Source organism: Pantherophis guttatus, chromosome 1 (genome assembly GCF_059756535.1).
Source record: "Pantherophis guttatus breed Tessera chromosome 1, ASM5975653v1, whole genome shotgun sequence".
In the NCBI taxonomy this organism is placed as follows: Eukaryota; Metazoa; Chordata; class Lepidosauria; order Squamata; family Colubridae; genus Pantherophis; species Pantherophis guttatus.
In genome coordinates, this window is record NC_142063.1 from 194,739,126 (window position 1) to 194,753,325 (window position 14,200).

Genomic DNA, 14,200 nt, shown 5'->3' on the forward strand with positions numbered 1-14,200 from the left:
AGCATCATTTAAAATTTGATTACAGGGTATAGAGCCATCTGGTTTTCTTTCCAGATTATCTACAAGCATCTATTGGGGTGTAGTGACCAGCTTTTATTACTTATTTTTCTTCTAAGATCTTTATGTTAAGGGTTTCCCTATGTACAATATTTTAGAATTACTTATGTTTTAAAATTATGAAACTAGAGTTGTGTAATTTGAAAATGCACGTGCATCAGAATTGAACATAAAAGTGTTGGAAATAAACTTCCACAATCTTCAAATAAGGAGGAGATGATATCTGACAATCTCAAGGACCTCCAGGTTGAAAGCTACTTCAAACATTGAGAGGGAGCACTTCTGCCTCACTTCCAACACCCACAATGGCACTATTGCTATTCATTCATTCATTCATTCATTCATTCATTCATTCATTCATTCATCTGACATAATTCCCACACATGTATGACAGGGTGACTCACAGTCATTAAAAACAGAAATCAAAATCAGATTTAAAAAGAACAAACAAATTGACCAAGGTGATAACTATTTAACATGTGATATATAAGATAGTCTAACTTAACATCCTGGGCATGGAAACAGCCAGGTCTTCATGGTTCTGCAAAAAGCAAGCAAGACAAGGACCATACTATAGGATTCCATAGGGCAGGCATTGTAATAGAGAGGTCTCATCACATGACCCTATTTAATCAAGGAATCAAAGCACAGCTAGTCATATAGAAGTGAATACAATTACCTGACCTGAAGAACTGTGTGAAATTCTCTTGATGCTGATATTCATGCAATGTCTGGCTGTTTAGAGCTAGGATCCCCAGTATGGTGTAAAGGGCAAAAACTACATGACTACAACTCTGGAAGACTAGGCTCCAGAAGACATTGGAACCCCCATCCCTTGTCCATCATCTGTCATTATGTAATAATGACTGATGTAGTTCCCATCTTCAAAAAAAGGGGAAAATGGATTCAGGAAACCACAGACTTATTGGCCTAACATCAATACCTGGGAAGATTCTAGAAAAGATAATAAGCAATGAATCTGTGAACACCTAGAGGCAAACAAAGTCATAACCAGAAGCCAACATCTTTGACAGAGTGACAAAATTAATGGACCAGCAAAATGCTGTGGATATAATTTACTTGGACTTCAGTAAGGCATTTGATAAAATAAACCACAACCTACTACTTGATAAAATAGAAAAATGTGGGTTACACAGCATTGCCACCAGATGGATTCATAATTGGCTGACCAAGCAAAGCCAATTTGTAGTCTTCAATGGAATTGCATCTATACAGAGGGAAGTGAGCAGTGGGATACCCCAAGGATCTGTCTTAGGCCCAGTACTCTTCAATATCTTCATCAGTGATTTAGATGAGGGATTAGAAGGGGACTCAGCAAATTTGCAGATGACATCAAGCTAGCAGGAATAGCCAACATTTCAGAAGATACAGTCAGACCTGAACATTGGGCCCTATCTAATAAAATGAAATTCAGTGGTGAGAAAAGTAGGGTTTTATGTTTAGGCCAAACAAAACCAAATGGTATAGTATCTGGCTCAATACTAGTAAGTGTGAGAGGGATCTTGGAGTCCTAGTGGACAATCACTTAAATACGAGCCAGCAGTGTGCTGCAGCTGCCAAAAAAGCCAATATAGTCCTAGGCTGAATTAAAAGAGGGATAGAATCCAGATTGCATAAAGTGTTAATACCACTTTATAATGCCTTGATAATACCACACTTAGAATATTGCATCAAATTTTGGTCACTACAATATTAAAAAAATGTGTTGAGACTCTAGAAAGAGTGCAGAGAAGAGCAACATAGATGGTTAGGGGACTAAAGGCTAAAATATACAAAGAACAGTTGCAGGAATTGGGTATGTCTAGTTTAATGAAAAGAAGGACTAGGGATGACATGACAGCAGTGTTCCAATTTTTGAGGTGCTGCCACAAAGAAGAGGGGGTAAACCTATTCTCCAAAGTGTTCTGACCTAGGCTTCCTGATACAATAAAAGCACACAATGAGTCCCCAAAACCCTCTTTTTATTTCCACGGCTGTGAATTCTGTTCATTCAAAGCCTGTTCATTCCCAATCTGTTCATTCATAGAGGAGTCCCAAATAATTGTAAAGAGTCCAACAGGAACTCACAGGAACACAGGGTCAACACAGAACTGCAGTCTTGAAACCGGCCAGCACGAACAACAGTTGCTTCCTGCAAAGGGCTCACGTGCCTCTGCTCCTCCTTTATGTCTTATGGGAGGGGCCAATCATCTCCAAGCCTTACTCCTGAGTCATCTCTTTTGTTTTAACTGTTCTTGCCTTCTGGCAACTCTGTGCATGTGCGCACTGGGAACAGGCTCCCCCTGTTTCTCTGCCTCGCTGATGTCCAACTCTGGAGGCTCCAGAGTCTGCACATAACTCCCAGATGGCCCTGGCCCCATCTCTGCCCCCGATGCAGAGCCCTTGTTCGAGCCTTCCCAAGACTCCAGGACTGGCCCATGTTCCTCCCCAGTCTCCTCACTGTCCGACTCTGCTGCCAGCTCCGTAGGCCGCCAGCGGACCACAACACAAAGCACCTGAAGGAAGGACAAGAAGCAATGGATGAGAACTAATCAAGGAGAAAACCAACCTAGAACTAACGAGCAATTTCCTGACTGTTAGAACAATTAAACAGTGGAATGACTCTTCTCCAGAAGTTCTGAGGTATCTAAGAAGAGATTGGGCAACCATTTGTCTGAAATGATATAGGGTTTCCTACTTGAGCAGGAGGTTGGACTAGTAGACCTCAAAAGTCCTTCCAACTTGGTTATCCTGTTATTCATTAGATCTGCAACACTGCCTAAAAATTCAGTTCGTCTCATGACCAATTCCATTCTTCTGAAAGATAAGACTTTGGGTTCAGTATTAAGTAGTTTGGATACAGAGTAATTCCTGCCTTACTTCAGTCCCAGTCACCAGGCTGTAGGAAAGTCAAAAGCAGAAAACTGCTTTTCATAACAAGGTAGTAACAGAGCTATAGCATTTTGTTTAAAATATCTGCAAAAGATGAAAAAAAAAAAACATTTACCACCCCAGCGTGGAAGAAAGTTAAATTGATCATTCAGAAAAGCTAAGTCTACCCTGTTCGCTATCAAGGTAACAAACATTATTTTCAACATCCAAGGGCCCCTTTGGCCATGCTCACTTAAAACAAATGAGTGCCTATTAAAATAATGAGAGTTTGTTAATCCACCCCTCCGACATCAAATTAACTCAGATCGGTTCAAAGGCAGAACACTTCAATACATTTTTTTCCCTGACAGGTAGGAAATTAACTGGATACCATGAGGTATTGAATTCAACTTTAATGGTGTCAATAAACATTTCTGATTAAATTATGGAATTGATTTTATAATTCTGACCATTATGTTTTTACATCAATATCATCATATGACAAGCAAATGTAGTTACTGCTTTCTTATTGATCACAAGCATAGCACTCCAAAGCATTCAGTTGACTATATTACAAAATCAAACTTGATTTCCTATGTACAGCAGTAACTTTAGGTCCTAAACTAATATGAAAGCTGAAGAATAAATGAGTTATCAAGTTATTCAAAGATATACCCCCTCCCATTCTATTCGCACAACTCCTCCCTTGGACATCAAGAAGTGAAATGTTCTGCCAGGTTGTTTATACAGTTTTGTGCAGGACCTGGCTTGCAGGCACACAATTATTTTCATGTGTCAGGTCTTAATCTCTCACTTTTAACAATGATTAGCAATCTATCATGCTTCTGCTGAGTAATACAAATACTATTTTATTAACAAGGAGGAACAAAGTGTTATTTATAATGTTCTCATTCAAGCCAGCCAAGCAAAACAAAGTGTGGGGGGGGAAACCTTTCCATAACTTAGAAGCATTATGCTCCATCTCTCCTGGTCCACTCTATCAAAGATAATAGTTAAGTGTTAGCCATTCCATTTTATCATAAGGTTTAATGTTCTGTTAAGAGAATGCATCATTCAAGACCACGAGTTATCGAATCCATGCATAATAGTAAATCAAAGATGTAATCGTGCTAGATAGGAAAATGAAGAACAACTCTGATCAGGTTAGAGAAGTTTGAGTTACCAATCTCTCATTTTAAACAGTTGTAAATTATTTATTTTTACGGTTCCTCTTATGTCAATGTCATTGCAAAGCTGGAAGTTCCTCCTTGATAGGAGAAACTAAACAAAAGGCCATCAACCAATTGAATCTCTAAGCTACCTTGTCAGATTCCAGCATTACAGCATGCCTCCTTGAACATCAATACATTACCTGAAGGTGTCTTTTCAAACCAGCGAGTCATGTTTCTTCCTGTGTAATTATATCAGCATCTGTTTCAGAAATCCGACTAATCCTTTGGGCTTTGCAGGTCAACTGAAGGCTTGTGCTCTGATCACGGGTGTGGGATTAATCTTTAATATTTGCAAAAGTATTTAGAATCATAACAAGTATTTGCCTTGACAAGCCCCATGGAAAACAAGAGCAGATTTTCTCTGGCACCTTTTTCTGTTCAAGCAAGCTGCCTTTAAATAGAACATTGACATAAAGGTGTGAATTATGGAGATTAAGGTCATTCAGGCTCTTTGAATCACATAAAATAGACTTCTGAAAGAGAACACAGTTGTCAGCCACCGATGTTAAAGTGGGATCTATGCAGCCATCTGAAAAGGGCACTGAAAACCCTGTTGAAAGCCAGATCCCATAAAGACAGCTGTAGAATCTACTAATAAGTGTACATAAAGATATTCATGTATATACACAGTATTTGACTTCATCACGTTGTACTACCTGCAACCCAAAAAAGCAAACCCCACCTTCTGGGAGCCACCACCCCTTTTGTGATTCCAAAAGACTATCCTCTCCTCTTTAATTTTGGTCATTAAGGTCAATATAGATGTCTTAATTTGCTTCATCAGGTTAGGGTTTAAATCTCAAACTTATAAGAAAAGTATTAAGAAAAGGAACTCTCAATTGTCCATTCATATCTCCTGGAGTAAAAGGAAGAACCATGCAAGCTATCACCATTTTAATCAAAACTCCAATATGCAGAAGTATTGTACCTCTGAGTACTAAATACTGACCACAATTATCCTATTTGAGTTGGCCCATTATTGGAGCCAGATACCTTTTAATTTGTAAGCTGCCCAGAGTCACCTTGTATGGGATATGGATGGCATACAAATTTAATAACTAAGTAAATAAATGGAATGTAGAGAAGCCATAGATAAGTATTCTGTTGCTTCAATACTTTTCATCACTGCCTATGCTGAGTGATGATAAGTTAGTAAGATCATATTTTTCCCAGTTCTGGGTTAGATAGTATAATCCATCAAGATTCTTATGATTAGCACTTCCTGTTTTAGAAATTAAGAACTGCTGGTATCAAAAGCATCTTTTGATGCTTTAGAGCCAAGGTGGTGCAATGGTTAGAGTGCAGTACTGCAGGCTACTTCAGCTGACTGTTAGCTGCAGTTCAGCAGTTCAAATCTCACCAACTCAAGGTTGACTCAGCTTTCCATTCTTCCGAGGTAGGTAAAATGAGGACCCAGATTGGTGGGGGCAATATACTGACTCTGTAAATCGCTTAGAAAGGGCTGTAAAAGCACTATGAAGAGGTATATAAATCTAAGTGCTGTTGTTATCTTTTGCCATCTGCCTGTTCTGTTTAGTTGCTTTTACTGCAAGAATAAATCCTATCCAATTTCAAGCGGATGCATTCTTATGCAAGTTAAAGTTTTTACCTTTCTTTTTCAAAGGAAGGGAATTAATTTATTATCCTCTTATCTTTCAGCAAGGATTGTTGATAAAAACTATTTTCACAAACAAGTAAATTGATTGCACTTCGAGAAAGACAAGAGGAAGGAGAGGTTTGAGAGAGAATTAAATTACATTTGCAAGGAATATCAAACTATTCAAGGCAAAAATGGAACTCACAATATCTTAAATAGTTCCTGGAGTGTTGACTTTGGCAATTACTTTATTTTGGAAAAGGGCCTAAAATCTTCCAATGATTTTATGTGGACCTTAAGAATCCATCAAGGTGTTGAACTGTTTATGTTTATCAAGCCTCGAGGGAAAAGACACCTGCGAAGCACCAGCATTGGAAAGTTCCTGAAAACTGAACTGTCAATCAGAAATTGGCTCCAGATCTCTTCTGGCATTTTATTGAAATATAGGAAAAGTATATTACAGGGAAATAAAACACTGGGGGACTATCTTTGTGCAGTCCTCCTGATGAGCTTGTCCCTGTGATCAGAAGACAAACCTAGTTGCTTGACTCCAGCCCTCTACCTTCTTACCCTCTTCCTCCTGCTCCCCTGCCTTCATCTTAGGGGAAAATGGAAGCAACAGAGCCCTTTTGGCAATGCCAGTTGCTCATTTATAAAACTGGTATTCAGCTTTGTTATTTTTACAGTAACTGCAATCCCAAAATGGTGTTCAAAGCAGGACATCAGCTGCCATGCAACTTTATGAAGGGCCAAGACATTTAGGAAGCCTTAGTATCCTGTCTAGAATGGATTTCTTCTACTTTGCCTTGTTCTGCCTTGGGTTTGAGTGCTAGGCATCCACTGAGACTTCAAGGTCAAGATGGATCTATGTATGATCCTTATTTTGAAAGCAAGCCAGACATAAAGCGGCTTCCCTTTATTGTAACATTTTGTTTGACTCTTGCTCAAACTGAATTTGCTTTTATTGTTCTACAGTTGGGGAATAAAGCAGGTTTCATCGGGGTTACATTAACTATTATTGCTCTGCTTAATCATTGTAGCCTTTGCACGTCTAGATAACAATCATCTTTTAAAAGTGTTATATTGGACTAAAGCAGGGGTCGGCAACTTTAGACATTCAAAGAATCACAAAGGTCCTAACTGGAAGCCCCCCATTCAATTCTGGAGCCAACCGGAAGTCCGGTTCCCCCACCATAGAGTCTCCTCCTAGCACAGCATCCTTTTTCCTCTACCTGTCCTAACCGAAAGCCCTATCAACTGTGGAGCCGACCAGTGACAGGGAGCCACAGCAGAGGGATGAAAGAGCCGCATGCAGCTCCAGAGCTGCAGGTTGCTGACCCCTGGACTAAAGTAAAAGAATGCTGCCGTGCTGTAATTTGTTTTATATGTACTTAAATATAGGCCTGAGCAAGAGTTCAAACCTTTTAACTTGCTGACTTGATTTTAAAAAATGAGGCATAATCTGATATTCTTTAAGGGAAGAAAAAAACCATTTGAACTGGGTTGCCTAACAGGTATTTTTGTTAAGAAATGTAGTTATATCCTGATTACACAAGTATATAGGAGATGTGATATTCCCAAACAGACCTTATGGTGCCAGACTGGTCCATGCATTTTCAGTTGAGGTTTTCATTAATACTAATAAATTTGCAAAAGATCATACTACAGTATAATTCCTTCTAGGCTGCAATATCAAATCCTTTTTTCAAAAAAATGAGAAGGAGAAGTTGTAATAAGATCAACAATTAGTGTAATCAGTCATATCAATTTCAAAGTATACATTTAAAACATAACATGGATTTGAATTAAGCCTATATACTCATGTCACACACAGAAAATTATTGTAAAGGCTAAACATTCTCAAGCTTCTCCTATCCTTCCATAATGCTAAGAAGGGTCTTTTTTAAAGATTCAACATGCTATGTAGCCATGATGGTGAACCTATGGCACGAGTGCCAGACATGGCATGCAGAGCCCTCTCTGTGGGCATGCGCACAGTCGCCCCAGGCCAGCTCCAATCACGTTTCTCCATCACATTTCACTCAATCAATTCCAACTTCTTGCAAAAGTAAAAAATCTCACGAAGTTGGAATTGAGTGAACTTTTTTACTCACGCACTTCACAATGGGGGAGATGGGATCCCGTCCTCCTCCTGAAGCCCCCGTCTTCACATGGGATCGCCCAGTAGCGGGAATGGAGAGGGAGAAGGGGGTGGCGTTCCTGTGTGCTCCCGTTTCTGTGTGGTACTCTTCCCTCAATGCTAGCAGCTGCCCTACTCCCTCTCCATTCTCGCTGCTGGGTGATCCTGTGTAAAGAAGGGGGCTAGTAGAGAGGGGAGAGTTTGAGGTTGCTGCTTCTGGGACGAGGGGACACGGGAAGCATCTGGGTCCAGCTCACCTGGCTTCTTTTCCTCTTGCAACCAGATTTCCCAGTCTAGCTTGATGCAGGCTGTGTGTGAGTGTGTGTGTGTGTGAGAGAGAGAGAGAAAGAGAGAGAGAGAGAGAGAGAGAGAGAGAGAGAGAGATTCGATCTCAGAGAGTTATATCAGGGCTGGTGGCAGTGTGCGCGCTCTCTCTCACACACACACACACAGACACAAAAAAACCAGGTTGGATCTTTCTTTCTTTCCTCCCCACTCCCACTGGAAACCCCTGGATTCCCTCTCTAACCCTGCCTGTCTCATACAGGCACCACCCACATGAGTGATGTAGAGTTGGCCATGCTCCCTCAGTCACATGATCCCCCCAGCCACACCCACCTGATCATTAGAAAGAAGCAGTTGTTAAAGTATTTGAATCCTACAACTGGTAGTAAAACCTTATTATTCAGGTTAAATTGCCGTGTTGGCACTTTGCAATAAATAAGTGGGTTTGGGGTTGCAGTTTGGGCACTTGGTCCTTAAAAGGTTCGCCATCACTGCTATATAGCATGAGATTTTTGCAGGAATTGTGCTTTAAAGTGTGGTTTGCACTCACAGTATCTCAGTGGACTCAAGCATTTGATCCTGGACTGAGCATTGAATGTGAGTTGTTTTGCCTCCAAAGACATATTTAGAAGAATTTCTGTGACATGAATTTGGTTTGAACCAGGGGTGAAATCTAGCAGGTTCTGACAGGTTCTGGAGAACCAGTAGCAGAAATTTTGAGCAGTTCAGAGAACCAGTAGTGGAAATTTTGAGTAGTTTGGAGAACTGGCAAATATCACCTCTGGCTGGCCCCAGAGTGGGGAGGGAATGGGGATTTTGCAGTATCCTTCCCCTGCCATGCCCACCAAGCCATGCCCACCAAGCCACACCCACAGAACTGGTAGAAAAAAAATTGGATTTCACCACTGGTTTGAACATTAGGCATCTTGTGTTTCAGCAGGAAGTGGGAAAGGGGAGAGGAAAATTAGATCAGAGGAAAAAGGAGACGGAAGTGGAAGAAGAAAGGAAACAAAAGCAGAAGACCAAATCTAGAACACAAAGGAGAGGCAAAAAGTAATAATGGTAGTTTAGCTGGCAAGAGGCGATTAAAAATGCTTTTCTTAACAAGAGAAAACCTCAAAATACAAAGGAAACTAATGGATTTTGACTGGGAAAGCCATTTATCTCTGAACAAACAATAAACTATCACACATTTGACTTCTCAGTTATTTGTGTGACAATAGAAATATAGCAAAAATAGCTCCAAACTCCCTTTCTGGCTTCATTTCTCCAAGAGGAAGTTTCTGCTCATGGGTAAAACAGGAATTGTGGCAATTGGTTAGAGATTCAGCAACTCACACAAGTCAATGGCATCACCACTCATAGCCCCAGGCTAGAATGATCCCACCATCAGACAAAATTCAGAAGCAGATTCAGAATATGAGCAAAGAGTATCAAAGTTTTGAGCTATTTTTATGTATTAAGTTAAGCTTATTATTGCAGTAGTATTATGAAGAGATGGAAAGAACCTTTGGGATTTTCTGCTTTGTGCATCAAAACAATTGAAGTGCTGAGAACTTTGACTTGGATGGGTGGGGACAATGTTTGTTGTTTGTCCCATCCCAAGCAGAAAACATCTTGAGCCAGGGATGACTATCTGTATGAGCTTACCTTCTTGTTCATACATTGTTTGCTGTTACATTTATACTAAACCTATTATAATTTGAAGAAAGCATTGTGGCTCATAAATAATTCCAAATTTCCCACAGGAAGCCAAGGCAGTAGTTTTCTCCCATGTCAACAATTAAGTTGGGCAGGGTAAGGAATTTGCCTACAGTCTGTCAGCCCTGGAGGCCATCTTTTACTTTGGATCTTCAGGGCTGCCACACACTGTGGAAAATGGGAGAGGTGGTGGTGGATGGAGACAGGGTGAGAGGTATAGCCATAACAACATTCTTTTCCCTGGGAGTCAAGGACATTCAGCTTGCACCTGGAGAGGCGTGACTGGGAAGCAACTCCAGTTGGGACAGGGACATGATTGGACCATGTGATGGACATGTGGGTACAGGGGAAGGAACTTTGATTTTGATTTGGGTGGGGAAAACCCGGAGGCCTTTCAGATTCAGGTTTTCCCAGATGTGCCAATATGACATCCCTAATAAAATGGAACTTTGAGGAGAATGCCTGCCTTGGAGTTTTACTTCTGCGGGGGGGGGAAGGGGGGGTGTTACTTGGAACCCTGACATAGTCATTTAACGAGCTTCCATGGTGAAAATTAGGATTTAACATGGTTCCAATTGCGTTTTTAACTATGGCTCTGCTAGCAAATATTATTGATTTGATTTGGATATTACAAAAACTTTGGCTTATGCAAATAAGAAGAACACAAAAATGCTTTGTTCTGCCTCAATCCTTTGATTATAAGCATCCAGGTAGTGCTGTGTGGTTTTCAATGGCCATCTTCCTGGAAAAGAGTGACAGACCCACTCCAATTCAATACTTGGAAATGCTATGAAACAGCCACAGGGCTCACCAGTGGGTTCTGTCAGCAGCCACATCTCCCTTGGCTAGATGCCATAGTGACCTAGGGTTTCCTTCACAGCATCTTTTTAATGCTTGTGTGGATGACCTCAGGATCTCTTCCCTCCAATAGAGCAACTGGTGAGGCATACAGTGGTTGTCCAGCCTGATGACATATCCACCACCACATCCTGGCTCTGATAATCCAAGGCCCCCAGGTTGCAAACATTGTCTTGCCAACAATGCCAAAGAGACTGTGCATGAGAAATTTCTCCAGTTGCTTGATGTGCCATTGGTACAATCCAGAACCATTTAAGTTCCAAGAACCAATCCAATCCATTTAAGAGAGAACAAATACCATAGACTTTCAGCTTTGTGGAGATATGGGCATTGGTGTTGATATCACTCTAGTTATGCAGCCACTCAAGAATAAGATTGTCCTTGCTGATCCTGGAGTTAATAATTTTGCCCAAAGGCTGATTACTCAAGATAATGCTTCCCAAGTATTTGAAGCTGAGGTCAGTTGGGTATTGTCAGTTACAGATGTCAGTTGGGTATTGCCAATGATGATTTTTGGTTCTATGGGGTTGGTATTTTATATGGGTTAGTAAAGCACTTCAGTCTTGTTCAGATTGATAGTTAGGCCAAAGAGCACAGCAAAATCTGAGAATTTGTTCATTATCAACTGTAGATCATGTTTCTGGGTACCAAGAGTACACTTTGCAAAGAGAGTTTCTTGAATGACTATATGGTGGCCCTTTGTCCATGCGTTCAAGCAGTAAAGATCAAAGACGGAGCCATCCAATTAGTACCTGATGTACACTCTCTCCTTCAGATCCTGGACAACATGCAAGCAATTGAACAGGCAGGAACTAGAACACAATGCTGCTTCACCCCCTTGAAAGTGGTAAATGCAGATGATATATCATCATTTTAAAGGATCTGTCCAGTCATTCCATCATGGGGCAGCAGAATCAATTTCATGAATTTCCTCAGGCATCCATAACATCTCAGGGTGGTCCAAAGAGGCTACCTATTCACAGGTCAATGAAGACAGAGGAAAGAAGCTTGTCCTGCTCAATGCACTTATCTCTGGACTTGTCCGACGGCAAATATCATGTCCTGGTTAGGACTTTATTCCTGCAGGCATTAATTTTTATCCTTAGATATAGAAACTCAAACGGATATATTTTCTATAATGCTAACCCATATTACTAGTGCCTTTTAGACACATATTTGCTAATTAACACAGTACATCAACATTTTTTTTCTTCTGAATGATAGTTATTTTTCTTTGTCTGCTTTCCTTTTTGTTAGAAGCTTACCTTTTTTTAATGTATTATAGAACTCAGAAGAATTCTTGTAATTACCAGTTGATTATTTGCCTTTCCAGAATTTTTTTAATCAATTGGATTTGCCCAAACAATTATTTCCAATACATTTTATTTTTCGCCAAAAGAAATCTTGCATTTTTTTTTCTTTTTAAAAAGCAATAAGAAGGAAAAATGGTGAGGAGAGCTGCTCATAAATAAACTATTACAATTATCAGTCTCAGAAGAGAGCATATTAATTACGCAGAAAAGTCATTAAATTTATGCTATGAATTTAGAAATGTGTTTGACCAAAGGTGTCGCCTCTTGTTTATAATTAATATTAGCATGAAGTTCAGTTAATCACATTTTAATTTCCTAGGTTTTTTCCCCCTTAAGACTTAATTTGTTTCAGCAGCACAAAAATATCATGCCCATCATGACATTATGTATGTATGTATGTATGTATGTATGTATATGTGTGTGTGTGTGTGTGTGTGTGTGTTTATGTATATATGTATGTGTATGTATGTGTGTGTGTGTGTATCATGTTTCCCTGAAAATAAGACCCTGTCTTATATTTTTTTGAACCCTGAAATAAGCGCTTGGCCTTATTGCCATGCACTCAAATGCCCGATTGGGCTTATTATCAGGGGATGTCTTATTTTGGGAGAAACAGGATATATAGAGGGGGGGAGGGAGAGGGAGAGAGAGAGAACAATTTCAATTTATTCTAGTCAGTTTAAGGTGGGGGGAAAAAGCAATATATTCTAGTGAAATGTTTTTCAAACTCGTCAACTTTAAGATGGACTTCAATTCCCAGAATTCCAGAACCTGGGATCTGAAGTCCATACATCTTAAAGTTGCCAGGTTTGAAAAACACTGCTGTAGTAACTGACTAGAAATAAGAAGATCAAAGTCCACCATCAACTACTGAAGCTCCCTAGATGAATTTGGGCCCAATCCACCTCAAAAGAGAAAAATGGGCTGAAGGAGTACCATGTGCACCATTTGTAACAGGCCATGGATTCAAATGGAAAATGCCTCGATGGTTTGTTTCTTATTTATATCTTCACCTGAGTTGAGGAATTTATCCTTTATCAAGGTCTTCAGAGGCTTCAATTTATTCCTAGGACAACTTTTCTTTTCCTTGCAAAAATGCACAGAACTTTTCAGATTGTTTCTTTCTGACCTTGACAAGAGTATAACAATTTTTCAGGGTTCATTAATGTAATATATTATATTACACGTTTCTAGAACAGAAAAGCTGAGAATTAAAATAAACAAATAATTCCTCACAAATTAAAAATAAAAAAGCTTGATCTGGTACTACTGTAAAATGACAACCAACTAAATGTCAGGGAAATATTGTAACTGTGCAGTAATCTGAGAATCAGGACACCTGAATTGCTGGAACAACATCACTTTTATATCTAGGTAGCTTCAAATCTACCATATCAGCTTAATTAACCCTAGTGTTAAATTTATATCCCGCCTTTCCTTTGGGAACTCAGACTGACACGCAGAGCACTTACTCATGTCTAACTAAGAGAATTGGCCCAAAGTCAACCAGTGACTTTTGTTGGCCAAGGATAGTTCCATGACTTAAGGGCCAGCAATTAACAAAGCAATCATCATTATTCTGCTTCTTTTATTTTTAATTTTATTTATTTGTCAAGAATTTATTAGGTAATATATATAAGTATAATCATGAATTGAATACATAAAATAGATACAAGTAGAGGAAACATTAGGACAGGAACAGTAGGCATGCTGGTGCTCTTATGCATGCCCCTTACAGATCTCTTAGGAATAGGGTGAGGTCAACAGTAGACAGTCTTAGGTTGAAATTTTGGGGGTTTGGGGATGGAACCACAGAGTCAGGTAGTGCATTCCAGGCATTGACCACTCTGTTGCTGAAGTCATATTTTCTGCAATCAAGTTTGGAGCAGTTCACCTTAAGTTTGTACCTATTGTGGGCTCGTGTATTGTTGCGGTTGAAGCTGAAGTAGTCATTGACAGGTAAGACTTTCTTTGGACCAAAAGAGGGCAATCGTTTTGGATTGGAAGTTGCAATGACCTCTGCAGAAGCCTTTGATAAATTCCCACAAATAGATAAGAAGGATAGATGAGTTACTATACAGTTATTGAACATGAATTTCTCATCTGGGCTTTAGGGCAGGGATGGGCAACTCTATGAAGGCAAAGG

General features: G+C 39.8%; 1 long non-coding RNA gene across 1 annotated transcript; it reads right to left on the bottom strand.

Moving 5' to 3' along the window:
• Nucleotides 1-514: 514 nt before the first annotated feature.
• On the bottom strand, nucleotides 515-4,649 carry LOC132711084 (uncharacterized). The gene is made up of 2 exons (XR_009621873.2): nucleotides 4,301-4,649; nucleotides 515-2,573 (listed from the first exon to the last, which is right to left on the bottom strand). It is a non-coding gene; the product is annotated as an uncharacterized LOC132711084 (long non-coding RNA).
• Nucleotides 4,650-14,200: the final 9,551 nt, after the last annotated feature.